The sequence below is a fragment of the Pogona vitticeps genome, chromosome 3, assembly GCF_051106095.1.
Source record: "Pogona vitticeps strain Pit_001003342236 chromosome 3, PviZW2.1, whole genome shotgun sequence".
In the NCBI taxonomy this organism is placed as follows: Eukaryota; Metazoa; Chordata; class Lepidosauria; order Squamata; family Agamidae; genus Pogona; species Pogona vitticeps.
This window is the reverse complement of record NC_135785.1, coordinates 62749287-62767896: the sequence shown is the minus strand read 5'-3', so window position 1 is coordinate 62767896 and position 18610 is coordinate 62749287.

Below are 18610 nucleotides of genomic sequence, written 5' to 3'. Positions count from 1 at the left end.
CAATACTTTGACTCTGCCATGGATCAAGTAATTCTGTAAGTCTGATGGCTCCTATCTCCAGGCAGGCTTACTAGAATATGAAGTGTAATTGAGATGTCGCTCTCTCTAAGGGATACTTCCTGTAAAATAAAGATTCTGATCCAGTCAGGGTACAGAGACATACACTTTAATGCTTTTCACTTCTATTACAGTTTGAGGCTGTTAGGAGGAAGGAAGGAAGCAGAGTGTGTGAGAGAAAGAGAGAGTGCATGGGTAGAAGGCAGAAAGAATCCTCTGTAGTTTTAAAAACTGATACCATGCATCGTGTTATGAACAGTTTATAACAAATAGGTGGGAAATGGGCATCATTACGGTGAATATAATTACCAAGAATGGTACTTATAATTATATTGTACACCATTCAGATTTGATAAGGTGATCAATGTTGCCATTATCCCCATTATAAATATCAGTCTGCCCAAAACCAAAAACAATAACAGCTGTATGGTCTGCATATCGTTAGGGACTATGCCAACAAGTCCTAGAAGATTGACTTCATTAGTAAAATCTGGATAAGAGTACAGATGCTGATCTTTCTTGTCTAATCTCCATATCTAGAGAAGTGAGGAGAGTACAACAGCCAAACTGACATTTTAATATAAAGGACACTGGGGAGCATCTGAGTTGCACATATGAATCACCATTATCTAAAGCATCCCCATTGGTTGACATTAAGAGATCCAATCTGGTTATGAAACCCTCATGCAAACAGTCTTTTCAAATGGAACTGAATTCACCTTAGACCACTGGCTAACTGCTATTTATACTCTGCATGTAACCATGTGAAGCCAACGTAACCCATGTAAAAACCAAGTCTTTACCCATTTGAAAAGTGGATAAAGAACAGACTTTTGTTAATCAATTCAATGGACTACAAAGTGGAAAAACTGTGAATTGAAACCAGAGGTATTGGCAGAGAATAATGCAAAATGCATTATTCCCATAGTCGGGGGAGGGGCACAGGAGAATTATGTACGTAACTTTAATGTTGCCAGTGAAGAAATTGAAATTGTTCAAAACAGTTCAGTCATCAATCCAAAGGGAAACTGAAGCCAACAAAAAATAATATATATATATATATTTAAAAAATAAAGGAATCTGGGACTTGCAAGGACAGCTGTGAAGGAGCTAGAAGAGATTCTTAAAAATGTGTCTGTGGCAACAAAGGTCAAGATTACCTGTACAGTACTATATTTCGCAATGGTGGACAATGAAGAAATATAGCCCAGGGAAGGAGGGAATCAATTCATTTGAAATGTGGCATTGGATGAAAACTTTACTGATCCCACAGAGTGCTAGTGAGACAAATAAGTGGACTCTAGAGCAAATGAAGCCTGAATTCTACTTACCTGAAGCTATTGTAATGTTTACATATCATGAGAAGACAATTAGATTGGAAAGGGCAATAGGGCTAGGAAAAATAAGAGGATATAAGAAAAGAGGAAAACCTAACATGAAATGGATTGACCCATTAAAGAAAGCTGCAGCCTTCAGTTTGCAAGACCTGAGCAGAGTGTTGATGACAGGACCTTTCAGAAGTCATACATTGAAAAATCACAAGTGATTTGACAGAGTATAGCAACAACATGGTATTTGTGTCTGACAGTTTTGGGGAACTGTTTTATTGGTGGTTTGAGTTCTTGATTACAGTGTTTTATGCTATAGAGTTTGTGTTCAGCGCTGTTGTGTTTATCCACTGGTGTCTCTCAGGGTTCTCTCTTGTACCTAACACTATTTAAAATATAAATGAAGCATTTTTCAGAGAATGGAAATTCATATCACCATAATGCTGACATTTAACACTCTCTCTCCATTTAAATTCATGATAAGAGTCTGAAGACAAGATGAAGATAACAAAGTGGATGGAAGCAGAGAAATATTATTCCAGAGCCAAGATGAAGAGTAGCACAACAGTCTGACAGCACTAGCATTTCATCACATATATTGTCACCACTTTGGATTCCAGTGCAGGAAAGGGTATAAATCGACATTCAAGATGACTCAGAAGTGAGCTGGCCATTGACACAGTTATAGAATATTAGTCCAGGGGCATGTGTGTGTGTGTGTGTATTAGTGTGTCTTCATGTGTGGTATGCAACATGTCTCCTCTTCACTCTGAACACATAGACCAGACAACACACTATCCTTACACATGTCATTTCTCACCTTGCAGTGTTGGATTAACTGGAGGACAGAAGTGGCTAGAAAGCATCATACAAGTTACTGCTAGATTGAAGTAGGAACACTGCTGGATACCTCAGTGGTTTAGGTCTCTGGCTGCAGAGCCAGAGGTTGGGAGTTCCATTCCCCTACCTCTTTGATAGGGGCTGGACTTGATGATCCATTGGGTCCCTTCAAGCTCTGCAGTTTTAAGATGAGGACAAAGTTAGGATAGAAACCTTCTGAAACAACATAAAGCTATTCTTTACTTGTATCAAATACTAAATGGCAAGAAGCTGCACTGCATGGAAATTGCGGGTGACTCCCCACCCAACAAAACTAAAATTAGTTGGCTTTGCCTACACTTGGTTTCCTTTTTCAGTGAAAACTCTACCTTACAAGTCCAAATGAACACACATTTTGTATAGGTTGGTGCATCTATACATTGGAAAATCCTAGACTTTTGCACTGAGATCTGAACTGATGGTCTGTATTAACATATGTACATTATGTTCTTCGATATGTTCATATTAGTTTCAAAGGCAGAGAAATTTGACATTGAAACTATGTTTTGTATCTCCACTTGTGGTTGAATTCATTGGGCTGTACCTAGACTCAGGTTGATTCAGTGAAATCAATGAAGTGCCCTTGATTTTACGAGACCTACTCTGAATATCATTAAGTCATATCCAATCTGCTGATTCTCCTATTGATGGATCCGAATAAGTCTTCCATTCCTGTTCTTTTCAAAACAGTATTCTTTGGACTATATAGCACTTAGGATTTGTGAAATCAATCTCTGTTTGCCCTGTCTTGGTTTAGGAAAAAGCATTTGTGGAGTCAGGATTCATAAAGGCCTGCTCCAGTTACGTCCCTGTTCTGGAGCACTTCCATTTACAGGGCTTTTGGGTACAGGGGGGAACATGCTTTGGCAGGATAGTGAAAGACAAAAGGTAATACCAAATAGGCCTGTGGGACCAGTTCCAGTTTGCAAAAATGAACATCTGCACTGAAGAAGGAAAGATTTCTCCAGCACCATTTCTTTTTAGGTTCACTGTAGATTTTTCAGAGCAGAGAAGTAAAGAAAAACCAATTGTTTTCATTTTCTGTTCCTTTTTCAACAAGTCACCACCTCACTGCAGCAAAAAGAAATCTTGTCAGGTTTTTCTAAAACACTCATTTACATTTAAACATATATTTCATCAAAGTAATCACACCATTATAGTGAAAACAGGACGTGATGGACTTTGTTTTGTTTTTGAAACAAACAAACAAATAATATAATAAATGGGCAACTTTATCTACATAACCACAATCTTGAGTTATTTTTTTTCCCTGCTAGCTTGTCAAGCGGAAGTATCTTGGAATTGTATTTCCTTGGAGTTTTTACAATGATAATGAGAACAATTATATCTCTCCATCTGGAATCTATTAAATGTGATTATGATTGCTGACTTTCCTATTCTTATTACTATGTGGATTAGCTAACCCCATTACAAAGAATGCACTCCCTAAACTCCGCTGGAAATATGATTTCCTGTCATCTAAGCATGGACACTCTGTTATAGTCTTTTGCTGCTCATGTACCATCATAAACGACATCATCTCTTGCCTCAATTACAAGAACGGTAATAGGTTCAAACTCCCAGGTGACATACCTGCAGGTGCTTAAAAAATAAAATAAAACAATCGGATCTACTCAGTAACTAGTCTTGCATTCTCTCAGTCAGCCAGATGGCCTCCTGCCTATACTTTGCAGGTGCTACAGGATGGAAATTCCAGTGTCTTAGCCTTTCAAAACATGTACAACATAAACTCCTAAATCAGGAAAAAATGCAGATGCAATTATTACATCCTAATACAAGATTCAGAGCATTACTAGGAGAAATTCAATCCACAATTAATCTAGAGCATAGTCTTAGTACTTGATGACTTGGTAAAAGCAATGCTAATCTGAAACACATGTTATGACATACAAGCTTTATTTCATTTCTGTTTTCTCTCTTTCTCTCTCCGTATAAATAAAACTCGAGTGAGGCCACTTTGTTGATTTCAGCTCACTTTTCGGAGTTATTCTTGGTTCCCTTCGTCAAGATCTCCTAGATTAATTTCTTACTTAGGTTCTTGGAAGATAATCACATGATCAGACAGCAGAACAGTTTGAGTCTTACAGCCCAAAAAGTATAGGTGTGGATTGTATCTCCATTGCAAAAAGTCACAATTTTTAATCTTACTATTCCTAGTGGCTTAGATATCTGGCAGCAGAGCCAGAGGTCAGGAGGTCAATTCCCCATTGTGACTCCAGGGAGAAGAACCAGCTGGTGTGATCTTGGGTAAATTGCATAATCCCATAAGGCCCCAGAAGAAGAGAATAGCAAACCACTGTGAGGTTTTGAAGTTCATCAGATCTTAAGATGATTTGGTACCTAGATTCCAGACTATTGATAAAATGCATCTTCTCATTGTTCCAGTTCTAAGACTGACTTATTAAAGCTTAACTGCTATACATCACATCTCAAACTGCCCTACTTGCAGTCAAACCTTCTGGCTTCTGCCAGCCAGTCCCTCAGCAAAAACTCACTGAATGTGAGAAGACACACGCTGGTATGTAGAGCAATGTCAGCACCATACATATATCATACCTTGTCCATACTGGATAGAAAAACAGTAGCTGTCATTTCTATACACCACCAAGAGTGGCACTCTTTCACTGGGGTGCACATCTTAACATGGTGTGGTGTTAAGGGAAGCTGAGAGCAATACTATCAAGAGGCTAGGATCTGTTATGAGTCTGAACCCAAAAAACAAACAACCCCTCCAAAGACCCATCACAGCATAGAAACAATTCCACCACCCAGCCCAAAAGCACACTGCAAACCCCACCCAGAACAGTTTTTAAAAAGCAGAAAGTAGCACATTACCTTACCAGGCAGTCCAAAGCCTCCTCCGATTGCACTCACTCTAACCATTGGGGCAAAAGAGCTACAAAGAAGCAGCCTCTTCGCCTACCAACAGTTAGCAATTTGAATTCCCCACCTTTTCCCCTTTTTTTGATTGTATCTGTTCCTACCTCTATTGGCTCTTAGTGTCACATAGAGCTCAATCAAACATGTCAAAAGAACTGCAGTTATACCAATTCTGTTATTTAAATTGTTTATAAATTTCTGTTTACACGACACATGGGTAACATTGATTCATTTGGCCAGCTATTCTTTTTCTTTTCCCTATCTCCCTGGGAGGATTGCTTTAAAATGTGCTGATCATGTATCACTTCAATCCTGATCATTTCAGCATGTTATTTATTTTCTGAACAGGCTGGATTTTGGGGCACTGTGGCCACTTCATGGCCACTATGTTTGCACCCTTTAAAAAATCAGTTTTAGCAGCAGCAGCCACAAAAACAACATGAATACATTGCTCAGAAGAAGACAGCCTTCCTTCCTCCCTTGCAGGTGTAAGGAAGGAAAGGGGGCTTGAGCAGAGTGTAAGACCCCTAGCCAGAGCCAGGAAGCTTACGTGGGAGTGCCATCGCTCCCATCCTGGGCTCAGGCGACTCAGACTTCCCCTCCACCTTCTCCACCTAGGAAAGAGAGCAAGCAGGTGGATACCAAGGAACTGGAGGAGATAACAGGAGAAGAGGGGCAGAAAAACAAAGGGGTGGATACCAGTGACCTGGTATCAGGTACTGAGAGAGTTAAAAGTGCCAGAGAAGACCGGGAGAAATTTGGCGGGAAAAGGGGAAGAAGAAATAGAGGCAGGAGCGGGGGATATAAAGGAGAAGTGGGATGAGATCCCGGGGGGTTGGGAAATGGTATGGGTCCAAGACCCATGGACAGGAAAATGGGAACAAGTGAAGGTTCCCCATGAGGAGGCAGAGAGAAGAAGGTGTCAGGGACAACAGCCCCGTCTGTCTTATTGGGGTGAGACAAAAGCCAAGGAGTGGTGGCATCGCCTGAGAGAAGAGAGAGAAGCTGTGGCGAGAGAGCTGGAGGCAAAAAAGGCATGGCATCTCACAGAGCTACAGAAGATGGGGGTCTACCCAGACCGTGGTTGGCCAGCCCGGGAGAGGGCTCCCCACTCTGGGGTTGGAGTGGGGATGAGGAGACCCTTCCACTATTAGAACTGGAGATGGAAGACAGCGGAGAACTGGTACCAGAGAAGGTGTTATCTGGGCCCTGGGCAATGGATGAAACCAACCCATTTGGACTCCTTTACGGTCGAAGTTTGGACCACAGGAGAATTTAGAGACTGTTCCGGTAGAAGTTCCAGTTAATGTTGACTTGTTAATAAATGAAGACAAAGTTGAACCGTTGAACGAATTTTGTGCTTTATTGACTGTAACTGCCCCCCCCAACACTGAACCCTCACACAGAGAAAGGACTAATTCCTGCTTTAAATTGTCTGAGGAGAGAAAGAAAGAGATATAGTATTAACATATCTCTTTTTAAAAACACTGTTCTTCACAATACTTTCCAAGTCTTTTAAAACTTGCTTCTGCCTCCTGATACTGTTCAAAGGATAAATGAAAAATGAAACCCAAGAACTGAGAGGGAGAGTTGTGCAGGAATATAAGGAAAAGGGGACAAGTGAGTAAAGGAGGGAATGGAAAAGGGAAGGAAGAGAAAAGGAAAGGGGGGAAAAGAAAAATGTCAAGTGGAGAAAGGAACTGAGAAGTGAAAATTGAAAAGGAAAGGAATGAGGGTTGAATGAAGGGCTGCAGGTGACATATACTACCAGGTTGTGCTTCAACATGTATTTGGAAGTGACAGGAAAATAACAACATATCACTTATGAATTATTTTTGAAAAGAAAGGAAATTTTAGGGCAGTGGAGGCCCAGAAATATGATGGCAAATGAATCCATTTATATGAGATGCCACGTGTAGCCTACAGAACTGGCACAAATAGCAAGGAATGTACCGATTGAACTGACAGCCATGTGAACAGGCACAGCGATATATATACCATGTGACAGAAATATCTCAATGGGAAAAAAGGAGGAAAAGGAAACGATTTAAATTGTGTCCACCAAGTGCTCTGGGACTACAGATGAAACTGTCTGGTTTGGTTTTGCTGTTTCTGCAAATGAAGCACTTTGAGATCAGGGCACTGCTGCTGTTCTGGAATCCAGTGGGAAGCCATCATTAGAGCAAATGCACAACCTTTCAAATCCTGAGCTCTGGGATTCTGAGATCATTAATGATTATGAAGTGGCTAATGAGCACAATTCAATTTTTCTCTGCATACAAAAAAAATGACTATGTGGTCCCATACAAGGCTGTGGCTTTTATATACATTTAGCAAACTGGTCAAATGGTCTTGGCCTAGAGAATTTTCCACAAATCATGAACCATGAAACTGTATTTTTGCTGTTGTTCCACACTCATAGATGTTGATACACTACATTTGTGGTTTTATAGCACTGTAATATTATTGCTTTCATATATTTAATACCATTGACCTCTTCTGATGCATGAATACGGCTCCAGCTTTCATGTTGTGTTTTGAAGATGTAAGTCGCCTTGGGTTCTTTCTTAGGAGAAAGGCATGGCAACAAATGAGCAAACAAACAAACAGATAAACAGACAGACAGACAAACAAAGAAACAACAGGCAGGCAGGCAGGCAGGCAGGCAGGCAGGCAGGCAGGCAGGCAGGCAGGCAGGCAGGCAGGCAGGCAGGCAGGCAGAGAGATAGATAGATAGATAGATAGATAGATAGATAGATAGATAGATAGATAGATAGATAGATAGATAGATAGATAGATAGATAGATAGATAGATAGATAGATAGATAGATAGATAGATAGATAGATAGATAGATAGATAGATAGATAGATAGATAGATAGATAGATAGATAGATAGAGACTTTCAAGAACTTTCCAGTGAAGCAAACTGTTCCATCGTTGTGCAATTCGAGATTTCCAGGAGTGGTAGAACAGATCCTGTGTGAATTAGAGGCACCAAACCCACCACAAATCCTCCCTCCCACTCCAAGTTTGGCAAAGATCGGATTTGGAACATCTAAGTTATTGCCCTGCCCCAAGCAGCACACCCAGGAAAGAGCACTATGAGTTTGGCATTTCTTTCTTATGTGGGGGCATTCTACCACTCTCAGAAGTCCCAAAGCACACAAACCACAAAGCATATAAATTGCCAATACCAATAACAGTTCAGCATTTTGTTTTGTTCTGGGCAGGTGCATTTCCCTGAAGCGCCTGAAAATGAACCAAGAAATGGCAGAATTCATGGGGTCTTTTTTGCTTTGTGGTTTGTTTCATGCCTATCTCTAGTCCTACGACTTGAATAGGATGGAAATATAACAGTTAAAGTAGTATCAAGCTGTTATAACTGTGTGATGTAGATACCTTCCAATAAGTGTATTAATATTTTAATGAATTACGAGCTGTCATTGAATCTGACCTATGGTGACTTTTATCGTGGTTTCCTAGATATAATAAAGAGCTCAGAGATTTGCCAGGCCCTCCTTCTGGTGGCACTCTTAAGACTGTAAAGTTTGCCCAAGTCCACACATGCTGGCTCTCCTCCAAGGAAGCACAGTGGGGAATCAAATTTGACCCTTGGTTCTGCAACCAGATACTCCAATTCACCGAATAGTTGATACTCAGTGGGGACAAGATCAATCTTATCTGGTCTGAAAGCCATAAGTGCTTGCAGTCACTGGTTTCATTTACCCTTCATCATCATATTCTTCTTTTTCTTCTTCATCGTCGTCCTCTCCTTCTTTTACATGCACCTTTGACATCTTCAGTAGGCAGGAATGAACAAGGAGAGGAATGATAGCTCTTTGTATGCAGAAGGGGCCAACTTCAGTACATGGTATCATCCATGGTTAAGAGGATCAGTCAAAAAGGGATAACAACAACTTTGGCCTGAGACCATGAGAAAACAAGCAGAAGAGCAGATCTTGTAAAAATAGATTTTTTTCAGCAGACAGCTTCCAGAATTCCCCCAGTCAGGATGATCAAGAAATTTAGGGGAGACAATACAGGCTAAATGGTCAAACAGACATTTAGTATACAACACCATTGCAGCCATAGCCACCAGCATAGTCAATGTTCAGGAATGGTAGGAATCAGAGTTCAGCAACAACTGGAAGGGCTGCGTTTTCCACTATTCTGATGTAGTGAGCTAGATCAGGATAGGTTTGTTTCAGTAATAGGCAAACTTGTTTCCAACTACCCTCAAACTGAAGCATGTGAGTTATTGCTCTGGGTAACCCTGCTTCCTAACTTCATGAATGCACTTTTTTCCTCCACCACACATCAGCTCTTGTTTATGCACTAATTTTGAGGTTGTCTGATGCATTAGATCTTGGCACAGCCAGCTCAGAACTCTCAAACTGTTTGCTTTGTTCTCAGATTACACATTCATTTTGATTCTGAAAAAGGATTACCTAATTATAAGCAAGCATTCCAGCAGAAGCCAGTTGCAGTTCTTTCGAGTCATAATGATTGTTTTTAATGACTATTTAAGATGCACTGCCTGGGGGTTGTATAATCAGCCCATATTTACCGGCTTTCACAGAATTCATGAGGAAGCACAGATGCCTCATAGGAGCAAATTCAGTGAGAAGATTTTGCAGCCCAAGTGTGTCAGATTGTTAGTTGTACTAATTATTACCTGGAAAGCTCAGGACAATGCTAGTGGCTTCTCTTTTTTAAAAAAAACATTCAATTATTTAAGAAACCTCCAGTTTATAAATGTGGGATACTGTACTTCTCAATCCGTGATTCAAAACACCAGGAAATGGCATGATACTACTGCACATTATCATGCCAGCAGGAAAAAGGATGCCAAGCTTTACATAGCAAATGGCAGCCTGAATGCTGACAACACCAATGGCAGTAGTCAATATGGTATACAGGATACCCCCTGTATCCTGTATACCATCACTCCCATTCACACCTGACAATTGCTTTGTGTTTGCATGAGACCTGGTTAACTGATAAAAATAGGAGTCAGCTTCTCTGATTTTCCTTTGCTTGGTGTCATTTTGTGAATGCTAATTTAAATTGCCCCAAACCTGGAGCAGATTTCCCCTTTGAAGACTTGTGTCAAGAGTCTGGTCTTAGAAATTCGAAGATAATGTTTACGGAAAGGACTCGATGCTGAGACAGACACAATTGCTCTGTGCATTTGTAGTGTTTCAATTGTTTCTGCCTTGGGGGTAACAGTTTTACTTTTGAAAGTGCATAACCTACAAAAAGCCTTTGCACCCCCAAATTTGGCACAGAGCAAGAGCTAACTGTATACTATATCTGTGCCAAATTTGGTGCTGATCCAATGTCTACTTTCAAAGCTATACTTTTTTGTTTTGGCTGCCCCATTTTTAGAATTGCATGGTAGAATGTTGATTTGTTCTGCTGCACAATAACATAGCTGCACTGCCATGCAGCTATAATTCATAACACTACACATTAAGATAATGTTGAAATGGAAGCAAAGAACTGCAAGGTAATTCAAGTAGTTGGTGCAGAGGCCAAATATAAATTATGTTAAATAAATCAAACAAAAAGTGATTTGGAATAAATCTTGAGTTCAAAACCAGTCTTCAAAGCAGCCAGATTACTGGTGCCCTGAGTAAGCAAGGTATTGTAGGTAAAGGAGGTCTGATATGCATAAATAATACCACAAAACAGAATTTATTTTATTCCATCCTTTGATTCAAGGATGTCTGGTGTGGCCTTGTCAAAAATTGCAGTTTCATGAGGGTTTTTGGATAGGGAAAGAAGAACAAGCTCCATGTCTGTCATCAAATATTAACTGGGGGGAGGGGGAGAGATTTTTCCCTTCTCCCAAATCTTAAGAGTTATTGCCATCACCATTGTCATCCTTGCCATCATCATCATTTATTTATTTATACAGTATCCGACTTTTCCACTACTAGTGCTTTAAGTAGCTCACACATACCAAATAACAAGAACAATTCAAAAACATGAGAAATAATTACAGAAAACCATTCCATCAATAGATAAATTAAACAATATAATTTTGAATAGATAGCAGTAAACTAACTTTAATGAAACAAATTAAACGAAACAGGAGAGAAGTAAGACTTAAGCTTAGACACAAATATATAAATAGAGACAAAGCCAAATAGATCACAATTCCAGATAAAAACATGGAGCCACATTTCATTTGTGGCAGCCTTTGTCCTGGCATTCACCTGGGTCTCTTCACACAGTTCCTTCCCCCTCTCTCATTTGATGAAGCAATGACTACCAGTCCTCCTAAAAGCTCCACATTTGCTTATATTACACATTCTTCTTCAAAGATGGTCGGTGGGGCGGGGCATGCCATTTGGAAAATTCTCAGCCGCTGGATGTCAATCTCTCCACCAGCACCCTTACCATGGAATAACACCTCATGAGATAATAACACATCTCTCAGTGAGCACCTCTGTTCCCAAGAGTAAATGTTATAACCACCCACACCATATGGTTCTTTTATTTGGCATTATTTTGCTGCTAAAGGAAGGGAAACTCTTATTGATTCATTCCCCTATGGATAGACAAACAAGAATTTTCAATTATAAAAACACACACACCCTACTGTACCTGAGTGTCTTACAACAAAACCGAAACCACATAGAAAAACCTATCACAAGTTAAGTATAAAGTTTTTATGAGTTGAACTCTGAACTTTAAAAAGTCTGAAATCTTTAGCAATTGCTTCTTGCCTGCAGGATAGATGCAGTTAGTCTTCTGCCTTGTGGGCATGCCCTCAGCTGCAATCCTTATTGATGTTCCTTTGCTACTGTTTTCAAAACTGTTAAAATTCCTTCACTCAAGTGTTCTTAGCACTTATGTTGATAGGGAATACTTCAAAGGATACATCTTTACTTTATCAAATCTGCTCTAATTTTGCAGATAGAATCAAAGAGCTTTATTTTAAGTCTAGTCAAGTTTGCCAACTGTCCTAAGCCCCAGAAATCAATTCTATGTTGCTATTGTAATCAAACTCGGTGTAAAACCCCAGGACACAGCGGGGCAAAATATTCCTTGGAGTAACTGTTGAGCTCAGCTGTTTTACGTGAGGGGTAGCATAGGCCCTCTGTGCAAACTGCCCCCCCATTTCCTCAAGGCATCACCTGATGTATTCCACTTTTTGACTGCATTGATAGGTGACCTACTCATCAGTCCCCAAACATCTTTCTCTCTATTCATAATTCAGAGCCATGTTCTCCCTCACTTTCTTCAGGAAAGAAAAAAAAAACCCTAGTCCTCAGGAGTGAATCACATTCAGGGTGTTCTGATGGAGTTATTATAACGACAGGGAATATATATAATGAGATCCAATGTGTTTGGCAGGCTTTTATGAGTGACTTGTATAGGAGAAAACAGCAGTCGTGTAGCTGAGGCCCTGGGCATTAACTTCCACCAAACGCTGAAGGAAAAGTAACATTTCTTTCTTTCTTTCTCTCTCAGGTTATTTCTTTAAATATCGAAGACTCAGAATGTCATGTCCATGCTGATAAATTGACTCCCTGCCATTAAATTGCACATATGCAGACTTTTAAGTAGGTTACTGTTCTGTCAGGATTATTCAAGTTGTATTACTACATACTATTTGCTAGTAAAAAAAGAAAAGGAGCAAACTTCACAATTATCGAACCCTCAACTATTCAAAATTTATTATTGTTCCCTATCACCATGTGTCCCATCACTTTGCTTCCTGCTAATATAATCCTGTGAAGAGAAGACCAGTCTTTTGGACAGGAACACTATTTTTGTATTTCTCTATTGGCAGCCTGATTTGGATTAATGAATAACATACACAATCAAACCAGAATAATTACCGGTATATACACAAACAAATGCATTTATTGTTTCAGGGCAATGGACTATCAAACATACTTCTCCCAATCCTAAATGACAGTGATTCTCAAATTTATATCTCTAGGGACTCTTTAGCAGAGATATAATGCTGAAGAGCTCAGTAATACCTCATGTGTTTCCTTAACTAAATATTGCAGAAAGCAACCCGGTGTCTTCATATATCAAAAGATTGTTTAGCTGAAACATGTACGGAGACTGGTGCCACATGGAATAATGGGTAATCCTGTATCATATATGCCCTGACTTTTTGAGTGTATTTTACAATAACCTATAAAGTGTAGAAATAAACAGGAAATCCTGCATCCTTGTAGTGTGAAAAGAAAGCTTTCTAGTACTAAGAATAATCTGCTGACAACACACACCCAGGTTATAAACATACTTACCTTTTTACCGAAGGGCTTTTAGCAATATATACTACAGCCTCATCATTTGCTAAATTGCAGTGGTCCTGAGGAATTTAGTCAGATCTCTGTTTAACTGGGTTCTGAATTGAGTAGTCGTGGGCTTTATCTACATTACTGATTAATCCCGCAATATGCATACGAGTTTTTTCTGCTGTGATTTGAAAGTCATATGGCATTCATATGGTATATGAATTGCTGTCTGCATGTCCTTGAGATAGCGGTTAAGGCATCACATTTTTACACTGCTGAGTGTGTGCCTTCTTGGGAGAACTGTTGTGTTGTATCTCTGTTGAGGGGGCTATACTGCCTTTTAAAATCATTTCATTTGAAGCTTGCCTGCTCTGCTCTCATGCTAGCCACTTGCCCCAACTGCTGTGGTGAGTTGAGGGAGGGACTGAGAGGGCAAATCTGCTTATCCTTTTGGAAAGCCTAGTGGCTTCTGTCCCTTTAAGAATGCCCCAGCTGTTTCCATTTCTACCAATAGAATACATCACAGAAATGAAGGGTGTGGGGCCCTACAATGGTGTAAAAACACTGATTCCAAGCATGAATCCCACTGAATCCCCATAATTTTAACATGGGATCCACCCCAAAAATTGTCTTCTTGGGAAAAATTTTAATGTAAGGATCAAGCAGGGAGGGAGAGATTTATTGTGCATCATGTGATCAACTTTTTCGATATCGATGCAACTGCAGCTAAATGCAATTTAAATAGTCCTGTTACCAGTATAATGAGGACCTCTGTCTCTGAAGCAGGGAAAATCCAAGACATTTTGCTATCTGAGGTTAGAGCAGCAGTTGTTACCCCCTCTCAATCTGAAATGCACACTATCCTTGAACATGCATGAAATTAGGTATAAAAGAACTTTTAGTTCAGTTGAGCAGCAAGAGCAAAAATAATTCATATTATACTACTACATTTGTTCGTTTAGTCGTGTCCAACTCTTCGTGACCCCATGGACCAGAGCACGCCAGGCCCTCCTATCCTCCACTGCCTCCCGTAGTTGTGTCAATTTCATGTTGGTTGCTTCGCAGAGACAGACCAGCCATCTCATCCTCTGTCGTAATGCTGTTGTTTTGGGCTGAGGGTATGGGTCCCCCAAACCCAATGATCTACACAACCACCAAAAAATACTGTACTTGATTTGTTTCTTGAATTTATCCAGGACAAATTCCTTGTGCAGATTGAGCAGACTTCATTGTGATGAGCAGACTTCATTGTGAGCTTCGCCAAAATGGTGGCTCTCTCACTTTGCTGAACAAGAGGGTTGGAGACCTTTCCTTAAATGAGGTGTACTTTAAAATGAGGTGCAAGCTTATTGTAGAGCAAAAAATTGATGTCTCTTTGACAATACACATGAAGCTTAGGGGATTGCTCTTTCCTGACAGATGTTCAGTGTGTACCTTTCCTTAAACAAGGTGTGCATTAAAACAAGGTGTATGCTTATTCTAGGGCAAAAGTGAAAGTCTCTTTGGCAGTACACATAAAGCTTAGGGGCATTGCCCCTTCTTTACAGATGCTCAGTGTGTGCCTTTTGTCACTTAAATTGGGTTTATATTTGAGGTCAATGAAACAAGGTCACTTTTTTCATAAGCAAATAGAAAATGAACATGTGTTTCAGTTTGATCACAGGCATGGCATACATGAGAGAAAACACATATGTGCTGATGGGAGAAATATTTTAAACATGCATAGAAAGAATATGTAGATTAGACAGAATAATTGTATCATTTACAGATTTCAAATTGGTATGACTCTGTGTCATTTAGTGCAGGAGTCTTCATCATGCTACACTTTTCTGTGGCAGCTGGGAGTCAGGCCCATTGTGTGGGCAAACTAGAGAGTGGATGTGTGTGTCAATTAGCCTGACATCTCCCATGCTGATGGCTGCCTTTCTGAATACTGCCACTATAAGAAAGGTAGCTATGTTAAGTAAAGTTCCCTGAACCACAGCCTTGTGGGAGACAGCCAGCCAACAAAGAGGGAACGTTAAAATGACTGACATATAAGAACTGTGCTGCTGCAGAGGCCTTTGTCAAGGGCCCACATGGCCTCGTCAGGGTTCCCCCCCCCCGTACCTCCTTGAATTCGTTTTATGGTAGTACTGCTTGAAGCAACTGTATGGAAGCCTTACTTGTCAAATCCTAAAATCTTATTATTGTTTTCTTTTAAATGGCTTATGTTTGTTTTCATTGATGTTTTTTTTTTGCAGATCCTAACAAAACTAATTCATGATCATTTCATCAGTGAAGTAACTGTGTATGTTTGTCTACATGTGTGTCACTCCACAGTGTTCTTTGCCATTAAATCAAATGCAAACGTTGTAATCAGAAAGATACCTTTTGAGAAACTGGATGGAATATTCAGCAGACACTTAGAATGCAGGATTCTTTTGTTTCTTATTAACCTTCACATTAAGATCTTGTATGTCTTTCTTGCTTTCCTTCAGGCAACTTAGCATACAATTTTTTTCCTTCATTAAAAAATGATCAGAGTTAGCACCCTTTCAGTCCTTCAACTGAAAAGGCATCACACACATGCACAGAGAGAGAGAGAAAGAGAGAGAGATGCTTGCAAACAAACCTCCCTATAGTCATGGATAAAAATGAGAGGTGGGTGTGATGAAGGGGTTAATGATGTCAAATATTAAGCACTGGAAATTTCACATAAGATATTTAAAAGAAAAAGGATGCTACTTATTTCTATGGAGCTAAAAACATTTTTTTCTAAAGAAGGAGTGCAGTAATAACAAAAATCCTATTGTTTAAATCCTGCAGTGAATCTCCTTCCTCTAAAAGTGTCAAAATGTAAATACATCAAAATAGTATTAATTTTCAGTGTCAATGGCTCTTTCTGCTTGTAGAGAAATATGTCCTAGTCAGTTTGACTAATTTACATTTGAAGGAGCGATGGTTTCATATTGTTTTCAAAAGTGAGATCTCGTCGTTCACAGAACCCCGGTGGCATGTATCATATCCTCTGATCAAAGTGCACCAAAAAGTTGGAGAGGCCAAAGCAATAATTACAGCCTTGATCAGGGAGATCTCTAATAAAGGGATTAATCATTATGTGTATGCTTCTAATACTTCCTTTCTTCCCTGGTGCGAATTACTGGGCAAAAGAATCCTTACTCAAGTAGCTGGAAGAAACGTCAACAAATGGTAGCCTGTTTCGGCTGCATGCGAAGAGAAGGCATTTCACTGTTTAGGCTTCACTTCAAGATGCTGCTTTCATGACTTTGGGCTTTGTTACCAACTTACCGTTAATAAGGTTCAGCCATTGCAGGCTCTTTTGACTCTTTTTCTCTCACTGTCCTCACCTGTCAGTCCTCTCTTCATCAACTATATTTATTACAATCAAACCCTGTCAACTGTCACAGCTTACATGCAGACTGCCGGTAAATATGTCTTTCCAGTCATTAGACATTCCTTTCAGTCACCTTGGGATTTCTACCTTGTCTATCTCACTCCAAAAAAACTTTTGTTCAGAAGTATTAAACTCCCACAGAGCAGTGTCAGCTTGGGGCCATTACTGTAGGAAGTGACAGAAAACACCAAACTGTCACTCATTAAGGATCCAGTTTTTCCAGGAGTTGATGCAAGTCAGCCTTAGCCCCCAAAACGAATCATGATTTATTTAATATATTTGCTTCTACAAGTGTCAGCTCATCAGCTTAAAATGTTCCTCTTTTAACTCTATTGAGGCCTGTACAGCACATTGGCTTTGAAATGGAATTTTTTGCTCTAAGGCTTCGTAATTAAAACAGAATAGAGGACAGTGAAGATTTTGCTCCATGGCTGCACTTAGTGGCCCTTAGTTTTATAATTATATGTACAAAGCATTTCTGTTAAAATTAGAGCTGGACACACTTGGGAAAAGACCGCCTGGTGAGTGAGTTTCTTTTATGCCAGGCTGCTAAATCCAGGGCAAGATAAATTATCAGTCCACGGACAGGTTTAAGGTGAGAAAAACAATTAGGAAAGCAAGGCAGGAGGAAACCCTATTTTCCTCTAATTATGCTGTGAAGTACTGCTCTAATGGATCCCTATTCCCAACCCACCTGAAGCAAAGCGGTAGAGGTGAGTTCACTTCTCCAGTTGCTCTTGCAGCATAAAGAGTTTCTTTCTTATTCTTTTCCTTTGTGTGTGAAAACTGAGCAAGTATAAAAACATTAATATATTCCAAAATAGTTTTCTTCGTCACAATCACCATGTCAGAAATGATTCTGGAGAAATGATTTGTACTTGGAATTAATTGTTAAAAGATGATGGAATTTTTTTTGGTTGTTTTTGTTCCTAGGAAGAAAACATTATTTTTCATAACTAATGTATATCATACTTTCCCAGGATGAGAACCACAGCGGGGTGGTCCAGAAGGTGGAAACAGCAGTACAGTACTGTGAATAAGTATGTGGGAGAGGCAAGCGAAAGTGAAAAAGCAGAAATAGTATTTGAAATCAACAAGGGAACCAATAAGAAGAAGAATAAATGAGGAGTTGAAAGAGGGGGCAAAGAAAGAATCCAAAATCTTGAGGAACATATGTATGTGTTTATTGTTAGTGGATGGAGCATATGGTGGTGTGCATTTTAGAAACCAGCCAGCTAGAAGTTGGGATGTAGAAGTTAAATGAGAAATGAGTTGCTATGTGATCTATGCAAGATCAGTGGTATAGGAGTAGTGGAGACAGGGCTTCACAGGGTTGAAGCCCCAATATTTTCTGACCAGCAGGGTCTATGTCATCATCTTCCATTCCACATAGCCTTTACAGTTCCTGCTGATCTTAGCTGCAATCCGCACAGTAGGCAAAGGAAAACCCAATTTCACCTGCTGTAATCCAAATTGTTTAATTGTGGTTTGATCTGGAATAGATAATTGGTTTTACAGACCAGCTTTACTTCTGGTGGAAACAAACATGACTAAAGCTAACTTGTTAATATAGAATGGGACTAGCTGCTTGCATTTTGGGGCTCTCCTCAGAGGTCTGGCCATGTGGGTTTTCAAAATAAGCACCTGCCCTTCCATACTGACCACTGCGCAAGAATGTTTTTGTAAGAACATCAGAAAAACTGTGCTGGACCACACCAAAGGCTTATGAGTCCTGCATTCTGCTCCCACAGTAGCCAATAAGATGGCTATGGTAGATAAG